This window comes from Mustela nigripes, chromosome 1, assembly GCF_022355385.1.
Source record: "Mustela nigripes isolate SB6536 chromosome 1, MUSNIG.SB6536, whole genome shotgun sequence".
Classification (NCBI taxonomy): domain Eukaryota; kingdom Metazoa; phylum Chordata; class Mammalia; order Carnivora; family Mustelidae; genus Mustela; species Mustela nigripes.
Genome location: NC_081557.1, coordinates 92,598,285 through 92,614,742, shown reverse-complemented (window position 1 = coordinate 92,614,742; position 16,458 = coordinate 92,598,285). Strand labels below are relative to the sequence as shown.

The 16,458-nt window shown below is 53.3% G+C and overlaps 1 long non-coding RNA gene across 1 annotated transcript in view; it reads right to left on the bottom strand.

The window, feature by feature from the left end:
- LOC132012862 (uncharacterized) overlaps positions 1 to 16,458 on the bottom strand; it is a 120,804-nt gene that overhangs the window by 78,648 nt on the left and 25,698 nt on the right. Inside the window, exon 2 of the long non-coding RNA XR_009402782.1 lies at positions 13,931 to 14,086. This is a non-coding gene — a long non-coding RNA (uncharacterized LOC132012862). The remainder of the gene's footprint in view (positions 1 to 13,930; positions 14,087 to 16,458) is intronic.

Genomic DNA, 16,458 nt, shown 5'->3' with positions numbered 1-16,458 from the left:
GAGGGGGGCTTGTAAGTCGTAGCAGAGAAAGTTGCTTGCTGATGGTGAGATTAAGTCCTGGCAGGAAACAGAAAAGATGGTCCCCCATTCGCAGGGACAGGAAGGACCCAGGAAAAGCTCATACACAGATATGTGGAGTCAGTGTGGGGGAGGAAGAAGTCTGTTGAAGGCACTGTGGGGGAAGGGCCACTGCCATCTCATGGTGCCAGAGGTGGGATGGATGGGGGTGGGTGGGTGGGAGAAGTATTGAGGAAGTTCAAGGATGGTAAAGGAGGCTGGAGACAGCTTCTTGGAGAAATGGAAAGAGAACTACCTAGGGAACTGGAGAAGGGCTGAGGAGAGTGCCGCTGAAGGCCAGGTGAAAGGCCAGGGGGCTCAGTGCTTTGTGTGCACGTGTGTGTGTGCGCACACGCGCATGTGTGTGTGCATGTGTGTGTGTGCGTGCATGCGTGGATGTGCATGCTTGTATGTGTGGCCGGAGGCACTCATCATCCCAGACTGAGAAATGAGCAAAGGAGACTGCTGTATTGATCCAGGGTTTAGAATCTGTCCAGGTCATGAGACACAAGCAATGCAGCAAAGGACAGGAGGATATTGCAAAAGGATGGGCTGAATTGCTTAATTCTATGTGTAAAATTGGCTGGGTCATGGGGTGCCCAAACATTTGGTTAAAATATTATTTTGGGTGTGCCTGTGAGGGTGTTTTTGGATGAGAGTAACATTTGAATGGGTAGTGTGAGTGTAGCAGATTGCCCTCCCCAGTGAGGGTGGGCCTCATCCAATCAGTTGAAGGCCTGAGTGGAGCATAAAGACTGACCCTCCCAAAAGCAGAGGAAAACTCCTCCTACCTGACAGCCTTCAAGTGGGGCAAGGGTTCATTCCTGCTTTCAGACTAGAACTGAAACATCAACTCTCCCTGGGTCTGGATCCTGTTCGCTTTCAGGTCAGAACTACACCAGTGTCTCTTCCTGGTCTCCAGCTCACTGGCTGTAGGTTTGGGGACTTCTCAGGCTCTGTAACTGCATCACACAATGTCTTATAAATCTCTTACATAAATATAGATACAGACATATAGATATAACTGTCTATTGGTTCCGTCTTTCTGTTCCACTAATACAGTGGATAGATGGTGGACCAGAGAATTTAAACTGGGTGGGAAAGGAAATGAGGACAGGGAAGTGACAGAAATCAAGGGACTCTCAAAGAGGGAAGGGGAAAAAAACCACTTACTGGGAAAGAAGAAATGGCAAGAGAGAGAACTCAGTTAATGGGAAGTTGTGGTCAAAGCACAGAGGCAGGAGTTCCGAGGAGGGGGCGATTCTGGACAGTAAGGTCCGGATGTTACAGTGAGGGGGGCTGCCGAAGAGCGAGCAAAAATAAAGGCCAACGTATATGTGAAGAGAAGTGAGGAAGGAGGGGCCAGGATTTGGGATGAGTCTCCCACACGGGCCCCTGAGTTTCCAGTACCTGGGAAGCCTTGGCATGAGGACAAAAACAGACGTACTTTGCATCCATGTAGGAAGGAGAGTCCCCGATCCTGTGATGAGCCGCGGGGATCTGGGGGCTCTTGCTACTGTGGCAACAGAGGATGGCATGAGCGAGAGCTTTGGCGGGCTACGGCTGGCCGCATCATTACAATATTTCCCTGGCAGTTTGGACTGGCACAGGAGAGAGATAGGAAAGATGCTGAGGAAGTGTGGAGGGGGGAAGACAGACTTTCTAGAAGGACTCAGCCATAGCCTAGACTGGTCAGGACTCAACCCTCACCTACTTAGTAACCAAGAGTCTGGACCAAAGTGTCCTCCAGGCTCCAGAGATTTACAGAGAGGTTGGAAGACCTGTCCTCAGCCTGGGAGTCTGTGGATCCTGAGTGCATCACGAACGTGCTGTGGGAAGGGTCATTTAACTCTCTACATCTCTGACGTCCCTTCACCGTGACATCATTCATTTACTCCTTCATTCATTCTACAAATAATGCACGGACCATGTGATACATTCAAGCACTTCACCGGGGACTGGAACTGGAGACTGACGCAGTTCTCCAGGGGGAGACGGGAGACGGGAATCAATGAGTCCTTGGAAGTCCTGTCGCCAGGCAGGGGTCAAGATGGCCAGGCCCATCCAGGAGAAGGGCCCTCTTCTCTGGTCCCTCCCACTCTGGCTGCTGGGCTGTGTGGCTGTGTGGCTTCCCCCACAGACGGCTCCGTCACTTTGGGAAGGCTTTGAACCTGCACAACCTTGAGCTCCCTGCCTTTCCCAGAGCCCAGAGGAGAAACTCTGCCCAGAAGGAAGTGGCCGGTTGGGGGAGAAGGGGAGTAGAATGACGAAGGTTTGTAAATAACAAGGTTTCGATCTCAGGGACCCGGGCCTGTCTAGCGCTGTTGCTGTGGCCCTCTGGGATGTCCAGCCTGCCCCAGGCCCCGTCTCTTCATCACCCACCCCCCATCCCTCCCTGGTCCCCTGGCTGAGCCCCTTTTCCTGCTCTCCCCGGGCAACTCCAGCTTGGGTCACCCTTGCTGGCATCCATGTCTCTTTCCTCTTCCCCTGTCCCTGACTTCCCCTGCTCCCTCGGTCTCTCTCCATCTGTGCTACCTTCCCTCCCTTCACAGTCTCGAACTCCTGCCTCTCTGTCCTCCCTTTCGTCCCTCTTTCAAATCAAATCAACAAGTATTTATTGAGTCTGACCCTCTCCCTCTCTCCCCTCCCTGACCCTGCTTCTCCTTGGCCTCTACTCCCACCCACATCTGCTGCCCTGTGGTCGGTCCCACTCAGCCGGGAGCCCCCCCGCGGGAGGCTGTCAGCAGCAGGGCCCGGGGGGATGAGGAGTGAGACATGTCCCTCGCGCGCGCAGGAAACCAAGCCAGCGTCCCCGCTCTCCCCCGGCTTCTCCCTGCAGGCAGCCCAGGGAGCGCACATTATTTAGAGAAATTATTTAGCATTCTGCTTCTGTCATTCCTTGCCATGGCGCCGGGCCCTGATATGTGATAAAAATATCAACGTTAAATCGACTCTGACAACTGCTGTTTACTTGCAGTGTCACTAGAGCCTAGAGCCGGGGGCAGAGACGACAGCTCCTGCAGGACCCGAGGCTCCAGCAGCAGTGGGGGCAGCTCGGAAGCCTCTCCAACTCCCCAGACGGGCGGGCCCAGCTGGGAGAAAGACCAGGAAGGACGGCTGGGGAGGGGGGGGCAGGGATGCACGGCTGCCTGCACACCATGCCACAGCCCTCCAACTCCCAGTCCTTCCCATTCTGCCCAAGCTTCCCACCCTGGTAAGGGTTCATTTCATCAGCCGTAGAAAAATGCCAATAAAGAACCAATAGAATCTTTTCAGCAAGCACGGTGCTGCACGAGCGGTAGAGCGCATGATATCTTCTTCAAGTTCCACCTCAGTCCTGGTGGAAGGAAGTTATGACCCTGTATTCCAGATTTTAACACTGAGGCTGGGAGATGTCACGTAGTTTTCCTGAGAGCACACAGGGAACAAGCATGGATCCTGGGCTAGGACCTGGGTCCAACCGATGCGAGCCCAGGGCACTGCAACGTAACATGCTAGCTGAGGGCATCCGGGTGCAGTGATCGGAATCCAACGTGGGGCACTGACCAAAAGATGACCATCCTCTGAAAGCCGGTGAAGATGGATCCCTCTCCCCAGTGTGTGGCCGCCAAATTGGCGTGAACATATTCAACCTACCTGGATGGAGGTGCAAGCAGAAACTACTCGAGCTGTGTTAAGGATGCCGGACTAGTGTTAGTCCGGACTAGGTTAGACCTTTGTACTTTCCTGGTCTTCCCCTTTGCATCACTCCCAGGGCTAAGCAAGGATCCACAGACAACTGGAAGAGAGAGGGAGCATAGAACTTCAGGGAGTGAGGGGGCAGAACACCAAGGACAGCAGGAGGAAGGAAGCACAGAATCAGAGCTGGAACCCAAGACAGAGAGCGCTCTGTCTTCACAGGACACTCACATGACCAACATCACTCTCAGGGGTCTCTCTTCTTGGGAAGAGAAGCCATGTCCCCTCCTCCTTTTGAACTAGCAAAAGGCGAAGCACATAACGGACCGCACAGATGTGTGCTGGTTGGGTTCTCTCTATTAAGGGCACAGAGTGGAAGGTGGTAACAGCCGCTGTAGGCACCTCAAGGATGATGGTCCTGAGTAAGGTCTCACCTGGTCCTTGTGAAAAGGACTTAGGGGCTCCAGGCTGCACAGACTCAGCATTGTGAAGGGGTCACCAGCCAAGCTAGCAGGTGTGGGTTGCTTTCATGGAGGCAAAGGGTCCAAAATGAAGGAGGTGATAGTCTCATCTGTCTCTGCAGGGAAAGCCCTCCCTGGGACCTGGGTTCAGTGGTGAGTGCTTTAGAGAGATTTAGAGCAGGGTGACCAGGATGCAGATGGGCTTCAAATGATGGTAGAGAGATATTGAAGGAATTGGCTGTCTTTAGCCTATAGAAGACTTGCAAGGACATAGGATCCGATATTTAAAGAGTTGTTAAGAGAATGAACTTGACCATTAGGCCCATTAAGTGTGGTATCCATTCTCTTGTTGGGGAAAGGAATGGGTGAGGTTGCCCAAAGCCGTAGGTGACCAGCAATGGCACTCTGACCACCCACATGGCAGCCCCATGGCGGAGGAGAATTCACAAAAAGGGCTGATGGAAGGACACTGGAGGAGCTCTGTCGGAGCAGTAGTGAGCTTCCTGTCCCTGGGGATATGCAAGGAAAGACTGGCCGAGGGCTTGGGGGAGAAAGGGTGCGGCAGAAAGGGCCTGAATATTAGAAAATAAGTCCATGCCTTTCAGCTCAGAGCATCCTGGTTTCTAGGCCTCCAGCAGGACCAGAGGGGAGAGGAACAATTATTCCACGCACATGCCTGGGCCCAGAGCAGGGTTCGTCCAAGTCGTCCTCCTCTTCTCGAAGAGTGGAGGATTTCGACACTAGCCAGCCCCTCACCACGACGACCTGTGTCAGTCACTCGCCATGCTGTGGGAGACCCAGGTGACCCTGGGGTACGACTACCCCATTAGCCTTCCACCCCTGTGTGGGATAAGGCCTCCAGATGGACTAATGAAAATCACCCAAATTGAGTTCAATTGAGCAGAAGAAAGGAGGATGGATCCCATTAATTATCCCCAGGCTGACCTCATGCATCATCCCAAACACAGAGCAGGGCCACTTCCAACAGACAATAGCAATTAGTGGTGTGGAACTTGGATGTTGTCAAAATAAAGATCCATGCTCTGCTCACAGAGCGTGAGATGACAAGATGGCCCCAGGTTGGCCCAGCAAGACTGTCTCTGCACGTCTGGAGGGAGGGCATGGACTGCAAAGCCGGACAGAGCCAGGCTTCTCTGCTCACTGGCTGTATGACCTTGAACCCGTGACTTGGCTTCTCTGAGCCTCTAGCTCCTCAGCCATGAAACAGGTTGAAAGGAGCCCACTTGATCGGCTTATTGAGAGGATTTCATGAGCTACCATGTGGCATTGCCATGGACACTCTCTGCGACCTTGGGAAAGTCATTGCTTTCATAAGGCCTGAGTCTCACTCCATAAAAGGAGGGCATCTGTCCATAGATGGCTAAGGATCTTCAAGTTCTGAAGTCTTGCCCTCGATGATTTATAAACTTTCAGCCAAGTCTGGAGTGGGCCAAAAAAGCCACCAGTCCCTGCAACGTGAGGCCTGTCTCCCTCCCTCAAGTCTGAACTCACTCTCTTAGAGTAAGGGTCTCCAGCTTGCCTCCCCTTCCAACCCCTCCCCGTAAGCAAACCCAGACACAACTCTCCAGACATCCATCAATGTTGTAAGATCTAGAAGTCACTAACTTTTGATTTATGAAGAACTTTGTTGTCCCCTGCCAGGTGCCCTCTACCTCTGCCCTGCGCAAAAGACAGCCCAATCCTTGGAAGATAAAAAGCTACTAATTGTTTCCCTCTCCACTCCAGTATTGATTAGGAGAGTACACGGCTATTGGTGTTTTATCGACAGGCAGCTATCTCTCTTGCCTGGGGTAGATGGCTTTTAATAAGATAGAGAGAAAGAGAAAAACTCTGCTGGGTCATAGACTCAGAGGCAGGGAAGCCCAGGTTGGGGGTGGGTTGGGCAGCTGGACGATCTGGGTTATAGTTCTGCATTTCTGGGACAGGTTCTCAAGGGCCACAGCTGCCCATCTCCAGCCTAGCCCAGCCAGAATGTGAGCGGAGGCCAGGGGATCGACACATCTCCCCAAGATGGGCACTCTCAGCTGACCCCAGACCCCGAGCATTGGACATCGCCAATTCCCTCCCCCAATCCTAACGCCCCCTTCTCCCCACTGCGTGTGACCCAGCTCCTACAGCTGTGGTCTCCCCTTGGACCCTGACCTGGCCCACTCCTCTGTCCAGACCAGTTAGGGAGCCTGTCCTCAGCTCTAAGCTGCTTCGAGGACTCAGGGACACAGGGGGCCACAGACTATATGGGACACCCTGGGGAACACAAGTACCTAACAAGTCACCGGGCAGACATCACAGAGTCAAGGATCTCTCCTCTGCTTCCCTTCTCCAACCCAACTATGTCCCTCGACCTACCCATTCCTTCTCTTTTCAGGAAATCTTGTGAACCCAATCTACACTGTAGGCACAGTGCTAGATACTGAATTATAAAAATAAATCAGACACAGTTCCTGCCCCAAGGAACTTATAGTTGGTGGGAGTCAGAACTCTGTGGCATACAGAACTAGGGACACAGAGTCCCAAAGGTGCTATGGGAAGGGCCATCAGAGGGCACAGTGGGCACTGCCACCTCCTTCTGAGAACTGGACACCAGATGGGGTGTCCCTTATCCAATCCATCAACACATCTGGAGACAGATTTTCTCTGCTAGGGGCTGTTTGGATTTGGACCTCTGTGGAAGTTAGAGAATGACCCGGATGATAGATCTGAGCCCCCACACAGCTCTAACCCTAGGAGTCCCAGCCCAGTGCACCAAGCCTCCCAAAACGCTTCACCTTGCCCTTGACTTTCTTTCCTCTGAGCCGTAGGTATGGTAACCTGTAGCTTCACCATTTCTCCCCCGGGGTCCCTGGCTTGGAGAAGGAGGCAGGGAGCAGGGTCCCAAGGAATATCCCATGGCTCCCTCCAGGACTGCCTCCCTCCAACTGCCAGATAGGGCAGGTGTCAGCTCAGGAGTCCAAAAATCACCAATTCCCCTCCCCCCACCTGAGGATGAGATTTGTTCCAGAGCCTCCCTCCTGGAATGTACTCCATCAAGGAAGGGGCCTGTTTGAGGGATCACTGCGGCTCAGAGAGGAATTTATAGGATTAATCTTTAATACTCACCAGCATCAGTAATTTGCTTATTAAAAGAAGAAATAATGAAATAACAAGCTGATTCCATACCATTGTTCCATACCATACCAATGTTCCTACACACACACACACACACACACACACACACACACCAGCTGTTCTAGAAAAACCTGTGGCAGCAGCAAGGAGCACCAGCACCCTTGATCTCAAAGAACAAAGGTGGGGTTGGTGGGGATAAGAGAAGGGGAGGATGCTTCTTTAGGCTTCAAAGACAACGGTTTACAACCGATGGACAAAACCAAATTAAGCAATTCTAGAGCCCCAAAATAGAGTTTGGGAAGGACAGAATCTCCCAGTGCTACTGACAATAAATATTAAATAAGTTAAAAGCCACCCAAAATGATAAAAAATTGAACTGAATTGAATGTTGTCATATAGATCGATTTGGATATAACAGGAGTGTAAGCTGTACTCCAAAGACTTGAAAACCTACAATGCGCCATTAAGAGACCTCACTTCTGGCAGAAAAGGTTTAAATAAAGAAAGGTCACTCTCACACTCCACAAATATTTACTAGGAAGCTACTGTGTCAGACACTGAGACATAGACATGAGCAGGAGACCACCGCTGCCCTCACCTTGCTCATAGGCTAGACAGAGAAGCAGACATGGAAGAAGAAGATAGTGGATTTGGTAGACGAGTACGATGGGCTAGCCCAGGAGAAGGCAGAGCGCCAGGAAAGGAGAGAGGAGGGAACGTGCCTCTGCCAGGAGGAATCAGAGAAGCGTTAATAGACTGGGTGAGCACCAAGATGGGTCCTAAAGGGAGCTACCTCCGAACAGAGAAGGGATAAAGGCATTCTAGGCAGAGGGAACAGCATATGCAAAGGTACAGGGGTGTGAGCAAGCACGTCCCATTCGAAGAGCAGCAGACGGCTCCCCCGACTGGAGCACAGAGTGTGAGGGGAACCGACAGCAGTGAAGCCTAGAAAGGTAAGTTGGGGCATCATCACGAAGGACTCTGAATGCCAGGCTAGAAGGTTTCAATGTTATCCAACAGTAAGTGCTAAGCCAGCAAGGCTTTGAACAATGTGGTGAGTTAATTGTGTTTTAGGAAGCTGTATGGGGAGAACAAAACTTGCTGCTCCAAAGACTGTGGGGGCTCTGGAGGCAGTGAGATCCAGGAAATCCTTGGAGAGCAGCATCCGTCCACCAGGGAAAGGTAGGACCAGAGGCCCTCCTCCAAAGAGGAGTGCTTACCAGACAAGCCTCATAAGGAAATGGGTCACAATTTCAGGGGTCCCTGCAGGAAACCACCCCCTCCATTTTCATCAGTGGTATGCATCAGGTAGGGCTGGTGGGCAAGTAGACCCTCAGTGGAGAGGGGTTCAAGGTCTTGGAATAGCTCAGCTGCTGCAGAAGCTGGCCCTCACCCCTGGATAGAGGAGACCTCCACGGGAGCTCCTGCAAATATCCAAATCAGTTTTGTCTTGAGACAAGTTCGGTCATCAAAGGGCTCAAGAAGCTCATGAGACACCGTACAGGGAGAGAGGTCCTCAACCTTTGCAAATAAAATTCATGTTACACACTGATATACCTTGGTCTCAAGAATCCAGGCAATTTCCAGGGAGGGTGCAGTGAAGAGGCTAGTAAATTTTCTTCCCCAAATCTGGGACCAAATCGTCAAATACGGAGCAACCATTCGGGCTCCGAAAATCAGCCAAAGGCAGAACAAGCCACTGAGAAGACTTTGCTCATGAAAAACAACCTTGAGTAAGAAAAGGGGGCATCGCGCCTGCGATTGCCGCATCCCCGCCCCCAGCTGTGGTTCTTCCAGGGCACGGCTGACCACTAAAAACAAGAACCTTCATGCGGGAGAGGCCTGAGTGGGAACAGAAGGCCGGGAACCGACGTGGGGCTGTTGGCAGTTGAGGAAGCAATGCGCCAGGCCCAGAGCTCTGTGAGATGGAGGGGCAGTCCCAGTGGGATGATCAAGAGAGCAGCAAATAAGCCAGAAACCGAACGGGGAGCGCCCACAACCGAGAGAGCTGCGGAGCGCTGTGGGCCCACCGTGACTGACCTCCTTTGGGTCTTCTTTTATGTGAGTCAGAAGACCTGGATGTTTCGGCTTTCTGAGGCCCAGTTTCCTCCCTCCTTAAATTGGGAGAAATCGTATCTGCCTCACCAGAGTGGTGGTAAAGTGAGGATAAAGATAGAATAAGGATAAATATTAATAACCCTAATCATTATTTTTTAAAAATGTATTTATTTTAGAGAAAGCATGAGGAAGAGAGGCAGAGGGAGAGAGAATGTCGAGCAGACTGAGCACAGAGCCTGATGCGGGGCGGAGGTCACCACCTGAACGGTGTCACTCACACCCCAAGAACCCTAATTATTAATAACTAATACCAATAATAATGTTTAGCATTGATAATATTATCGGTAAATATCATTTATATTATAAATAACGCAGCAAAGGTGGAAGGAGCCGGGAGAGCTGGGCAGGGCAGTGGGGAGAAGGAGCAGGGGAGCACAGGGCTCCGAGGACTGCAGGACTGCGAGGGCCCCCATTGTGGGACACGTCGGGGGAGGGGGAGAGGCTAGAGGAAGGTATGACTGGAGAATCCAGGGCGGGGGTCCTATGAGGTTTGCTGTCCCGACTGCTGGGCACACAGCAGTGAGTCCTCAGGCCTAGCCTGTCGCATGAAAGCCCCAAATTAAATAACTGCAACTCCCCTTTTATTTCCTCTCTGACAGCAACTTATTGCGAAGGCTGCTGCTTCTGACATTCTAATATTCAGAGTCACATCCTATGGGATAAACCCATCGCTGTTGTCTGAGCCAATGATTTGTGCCAGGAGAGGAGGGAGCTGGAAGGGGCAGGGAGAGGCGGGGCCTGGGGCTGCTGTCAGCAAAGGGGGAGAGGGATGAGCGCTCTGGTTCTGCTGGACTGGCCCTGGCCCCTGTCCAACAGGCGTCTGACCCTAGAGCGGGTGGGGTTGCCTGGTCATCCCTCCCCTATCCACCTGGACATTTGAGAAATGCTTTGAGCACCCACCACAGGCCGCCTGTGGCCGGCACTGGAAGGTCCCAGGCCCCATCCCTTCAGGAAGGTCACACCCACACTCCAGTCTGGGCCGGCAGCCCACAGTGTGGCCCGGCACTTCAGAGAGACACACTCTGGGTTCTCGGTCTCCCCCCACTGCAGCTTCCCAGCGCCGTAGCTATAGGAAATGTATCCTGTAAGTCAGAATAACCACAGGGTCTACCTCTTAGTGTCATGCAGAAGATTAAACGAGAGAACACAACAGAAGCCCTAAGCGCCCCCTCTGCCTGGCACAGAGCAACTAAGGCTCCCGGCTGCGGTGAAACTCACGGTGTAGAACAAGATACGGCTAGGAGAGGGGCCAACGGAGTGCTGCGGCGATGCTGGGGAACGCTTGCGCCCAAACCATGACATCCCGGTCAGTTGGGAGCTCCCCGTGATCCCCACAGCCCTCCCGTGGCGTCAGACACCTGTGGAGCCCTCCAGGCAGCTCGCCCTGTGGTGGGATGCATCATGGAGGTTTCTGTCCAGTCCAGCCAAGCTCCAGACAACCAAGCACATGCAGGACGGAAGTTGAGCACGCTCAGGGGGGTGGGTCACTTCCAGGGGACGGGGTGAAGCCAGGGCGGTCCGAAGCTGGAGTGTAAGGGAGCAGACTCCGTGGGATGGGAGACCAAGGGAGGACCAGTGAGAAGGCCCACCTTGCAGTCTGGGGAGGGCAGGGGGTAGGGGGCATCGCAGCTGGCAGCCTGGGGCTGATCTTGGGGGGTTGGTGGGGCAACAGAGAGATGCTGGATCCATTAAAGGACACGCGACACAGAAACTTAAGGGGATGGGTGGGGTGAGGGGTGGGGGGATGGGGCCAAGCCTAGAGTCCAGGGAAAGAGGTAGCAGAGGGACCTGGAGACAGACCTCGCGCTCCAAGTGAGGGCTTGGGGAATGCGTGAATGGAACACAGATTTGGGTCAGGCCCTCCCAGTTAGCCTTGAAAGGGGAAAAAAGAGTCTCCGCAAAACAAGGAAGAGAAGAAGCTCTGAGAATGCCCAGAAGAGCCGGCAAGCGCTGCTCTGGCCTCTAAAATGCAGGGAGTGTGTAATCTAATAAACACGGCAACAAAGCGTTTGTCACCAAGCTAATTTTATTAGAACAGATCTCAAATGGCTAATTTCCTTTTACTAATGAGCAAATTAGTTGAATCTCTGATCTGCTTTTAAGGCACTTATACTAATAAAACATGAACGACAGTGAAATTTGTTGTGAGGTGTAGTGACATGTGCACTTGGGTTGGAGGGAACCTCCAGGCCGGGAGGCTTTGTTCTAATGGGGCCTGGTCACTGTCTGGTCCATGCAGGCCAGCTCGGAGCCCAGCCCGACCCCAGGGAGGCCGGGGATCAGGTGGTCTGCTCCCAGCCTGCCCCACCTCCTGGCCTCGGTGTGTCGTATGTACAGAGAAGGTTCTAAGACAGTTTGGCCCTCTGGTGATCCAGGCTGGCTCCCACCAAAGCTGAAACCCTTTCTGCTGAACCATCTTTCCCAGGGCCGATGTTGGGGCTCCTGACTCCAGCTCTTCAAGTCAGTTTTGCAGAAGCGAGGGGAATGGGAAGAACAAGGGCCAACTTCTTCCCGAGGCAGAGGGGCTTTGGCTGGGCTCTGACTAGGACCAATGTTTGCAGCTAGCAGCCAGGGAAGGTCTGGGAGGGCAGAGCTCAGAGGAGGAGCTGGGGGAGAGGAAGGGCCCCTGGTAATCAGAGCCCAGGGATGCTGCCTCCTGCCTAAAGGATGGGCTGAGAGTGTGGGTAGAGGGCATCTGCTCTGAGCTGAGAGGAGGGTCTGCCACGGGCTTTGGAGCAATTCTGGCTGTTGGCAGAGGGAGAAAGCCTGGGGAAAATGGTCCTGTAGCAAGACCAGGGACAAGGGCTATCAGGTGGGTCCCACACACTTGAAAAGTACAGGACATTCACCTATTTCAACTTGGCTTTGCACGGAAGGGGGAGAAATTCCTATGAATGCGATCCAGGACCAAGAAGACCCTGGCCCAACCCATGCCCTAGCAGTTACTTTTTGCCAACGGGGCTTAAGAGACCTGGGGGGCTGGGGCAATGGGTAGCAGCTGTCTAGCTGCCCCAATAGGGAGCCTGACTGAAAGACCCCCGAAAATGCCAACGAAAGGACGAAAACTTCCTCCAGTTCCAAGCCCAGCTCAGCCACACACATTCGGATCCCAGCTCACCAGTGAGTTATTGGGGGCATAATTCAAGCCCAGTTACTCAGTCTCTCTGTCCCTCAGTTATTTGTCTTGAAAAGAGGGACACTCATGCTTCCAGATTTGAACTAACATGTGGGCTCAGTGAGGAAAGGAGCCAGGCAAGTGGCAAGACTCCAACCAAGGAGCGTCCCTTTGTGTCTGCAGGCTGAGTTGTGGAAACTGCAGCCCTTCTTGGCCATGCAGAAAGTACAAGGATGGTATTGAGTTGGCAGAGATAACGAGGGGCAGGGGACTCCCAGGTCACAGCCTTGGACGTTTACGCAACTGAACTGCTGAATGAAACAGGCTGCCTCAAGAGAAGGGGGGGTCTCATCGCTGAGCCATCAAGTCTTTGGTGGCCCTGAGGAGCCTTGACCCCTGCTGGGGACACCCTTGCAAGTTGCCCTTGTCCAGAATCTGCCAGGAGTCACATGTACCACAGGTGCTCTCCTGCTTAATCTGGCCCTCCTCTAAATGCCCCCTCAAAGTCTCCCGTCCTATAATCTTCATCTACGGGGGAGGCAGCTTTGATCCCCACATATAGTCTAAATCCAGCTCCACAACCTCTGCAAAGTCCTCAAGTAGCCTTCCTGAGTAGGAGGTTTGAGGCCGGGAGAGAACAGACCCTGATCCAAGAGTTCCGATGTGGGACAGGCCCAAGGTGCGACACAATCCATGGACACTTCCCTCTGCGGGTCCACAGCTCTGCTCTGCAGGGGAAGCCATAGCCATGGCCCTCATCGGGGCCCCCGGCATCTCTCCCCGTGCCCAGTTATTCCCACCTGTCCGCGCCCCTCCTTCTGCCCACACCGTCCCCAGGGCCACCGCTCTGATGTGCTGCGGCTCATTCATTATTCAGACATTTCCTCGGTTCAGAAGCCCGGGGGCCGGAGGGTTGGCAGTCTGCATGCTCTTGCCTCTCCCGGGCTGTATTGAGAATGCAGATGCGCCAGGCTGGGGTTCAGGATGTGGCCAAAACGCAGCCCTAGGTCTGGGGGCATCCTCGGGCTTTATGCTCTAGGCCTGCATCCTTTCATGGGGAGCCCTGAGGGCCAGGGCTTTCACCCCCACCCTGGGGAGCCACAGTGGAAAGCAGGTGGAATCTGACCCAGGGGCAGGCTCTTTACAAGCGGCAAGTGATGAGACCTGACTACTCCAGAGCAGCACTAGAGTCACCTGACCATGAGCTTGGGAGCCAAAGGCAGCACAAAAGCCTGGGCAAGCCCCTGGGCAGAGGGACAGAGAGCCCCCCTGAGGAGGGGCCAAGACACCCGCCAAAACGAAAGCCAGCGGGGGCGCCCTGACCCCTGCTTTGGCTGTGCGGGAGGTGGGCTAGGAGGGCAGAGGTCTCTCTCACCTGGATCATGGGTCCTGTGATGTGCATCCAAAAGCTGACATTGCTCTGCTCCTCCCGTCTCGGGCTTCTGGCTGCACAGTCCTCTTTTCTGAAGTTTCCCTCCCAGGGTGGGCCGATCAGCAACTTAGCCTTCAGTTACTTGAATAAAAACAAGGGCTGAAAGAAGAGAGAGAGAGAGATAGGGTCACATTGCCTGGTCCTAAATATGTCTTTTCCCTTTGCCTATCCTGGATCCACCTCCAGCACAGCTTGGATCCACGACTCTCCCTCCTCCCCCAACATCAAAACTGGAATCTTCTGTATACATCTGTACTTCCCTGAGTCTAGTATTGGATCCCTAGGCTGGCCAAAGGAGAGGGAGTCAGCGTTGCTCCTCACTGGCAGGAGAGTGTTAACGGGGACCCGCCCCCACCCCTCACTGCCCTAAACAGAGATTGAAGATGGGCACACCCAGCAGGGACGGTTTCCTCTTTTCTGTCTCTATGCCTGGCTCTGCAGAATCAGCCTGGAGTACATGGTGAAGGCGGTCTTGGTCATTTCCCTCCACAAAGCCCCATTTTGGAGACAACCAAAGGGGACCTCAAAGAAGAAGTCTCTCTATGAGGCCACTGAAGGCAGAGAGGGAGGGAAAACAAGAAGCCAGGGAGAACTGCCCTTCTGGGGCTCTAAAGAGTAGGCTTCTTCATAGAAATCTGAGGATCCTGTTGAGCACCCAGAAAGTGAGGCTGGCCAGGGAGCAGACAAGCTCTCGAAAGTGTGGCTTGTTCATTGCCTTCTACAGCCACATTGCTTTTTGAAACCCAGCCCCCAGGCCTGCATTCCTTCCCTGTACCCCCCGCAATAGCTCCTGGGGAGGGGACCAGCCTGAGCACGGAGGATGGCACGAGAGTTTCAGACTCTGGCCAGAAGCCAGCCCGCCCAAGGCTTTGTGCAGGACCTAGAGATCTGGAGTCTTCCATGAAGCAGGTGTGGGACACCCTCAACTGGGTCTCCCAACGCCTCTGGCCTCCGAGCTCCGGGCATCTGAAGTTTAATAAAGGGCTTTATCCAGAAGTAATATGATTAGTGCAGTCCAGTGTAGCCCCAGGTCCCACCTGAAGCTGTAACTACCCTCACTCACATTGTTCCTTGCCAGGAACTCCCTCCTTCTACCTGTACCCCTCTTCTCCTTCTCAAATACTCCTTGTCTTTAAGAACAGACTCAAGCACCACATGGTCCCACGCGACTCTTCCTTCTGCTCCAACTCCTGGTCCATCTCTTTCCATCAGCCCAAAACATGTACTTGGCACTTGGCCATATACAACTTGGCAATTCATTCATTTTTCCTCCGATGTTTCTCTCATTTTTCATATATATCTTTCATATATGCCTTGTCTCCCCAGCTAGGCTTACAGAGGAGAGTCGCATCTTTATCTCCTCTGCGCTTTCCCTGGGCACACCCTACACTCCTTCACATGGCCACATCTCTAGTTCAGGCATCCCCCCCCCGCCCCCACCCCCCACCCTCCCACCCCACCCCCCACTCCCCACCCCCGCCAACCCCAGCAATCACGTGATTACTGCTCAGCAACATCCTGTGCAACACAGCTAAGTTAATCTTTCTAAAGCACCACTCTGATCATGACATTTGCAGCTCAAAAACCTCCAAGGCTCCCTGCTGACAATTCAATGCAGCCCAGACTCCTCTACTTGGCATTGGAGAGCCTCCATGACCCAGCTCAAGCCCCACCAAGGCTGCCTCCGTCATCCCTCTTCTACATATCCTCCATGCTTTAGTTAAACCTGATACATTAGCAGTTCCCAAGTACACTAGGATTTCTTGCCTTGGTCCCCTGCCCGGGCCACTGTGGCCACCTAGAACACCCTTTCCTCCCACCACCATTTGTTCAGTTCCTACCCATTACTCAGGGTCCTTCTCAAATGCAAACTGCCCCTACGCAGGTCCACACCAAGGGGACGCTGCTCCCACCTCCTAACCCAGGCAGCACTCGGTGTTCAATCAGAGTCTGCTTGGGGTGTTCAGTCAGGGTCTGCTTCTCATCACAGAGCGCCCTGAGCTCTCATTTATCCTCCTGCACCATTATCCTCACTCATGAGACAAGGACCACCCTGAATCTCCACAACCCAGTGAGAGGAAGTCACCAAGACTTTCCTGCGGTCTCACATCTTCCAATCTTTTCTTAAAGAGAACCCAGGAATCTAGGTAAGGATGTAGCTACTATGAAAACACACCAGCACCAGATGCAGGATGAATGTCCTGTGGGCTATAGTCAATGGGAGGGGTGCTTTTCGGTTGCTGGCTCCAAAACCCAACCCAAGCAAGGACCTCAAAGCAGACCAGCAATTGCCCATAGGAGAAAGGTCACCCATCTAGATTTTAAGCCCTCTGGGGATCCTGTTCTTGGGACTCCAGGTTTGGGGGAGATGTGGCATTCACGGTCCTGTCTACCAACATCCTTTATATGCGAGAACTAAGGGACTCCAAGAGAAGGGGGTGCAGAAGATACCCCGGTGCCCAGTGGACTAC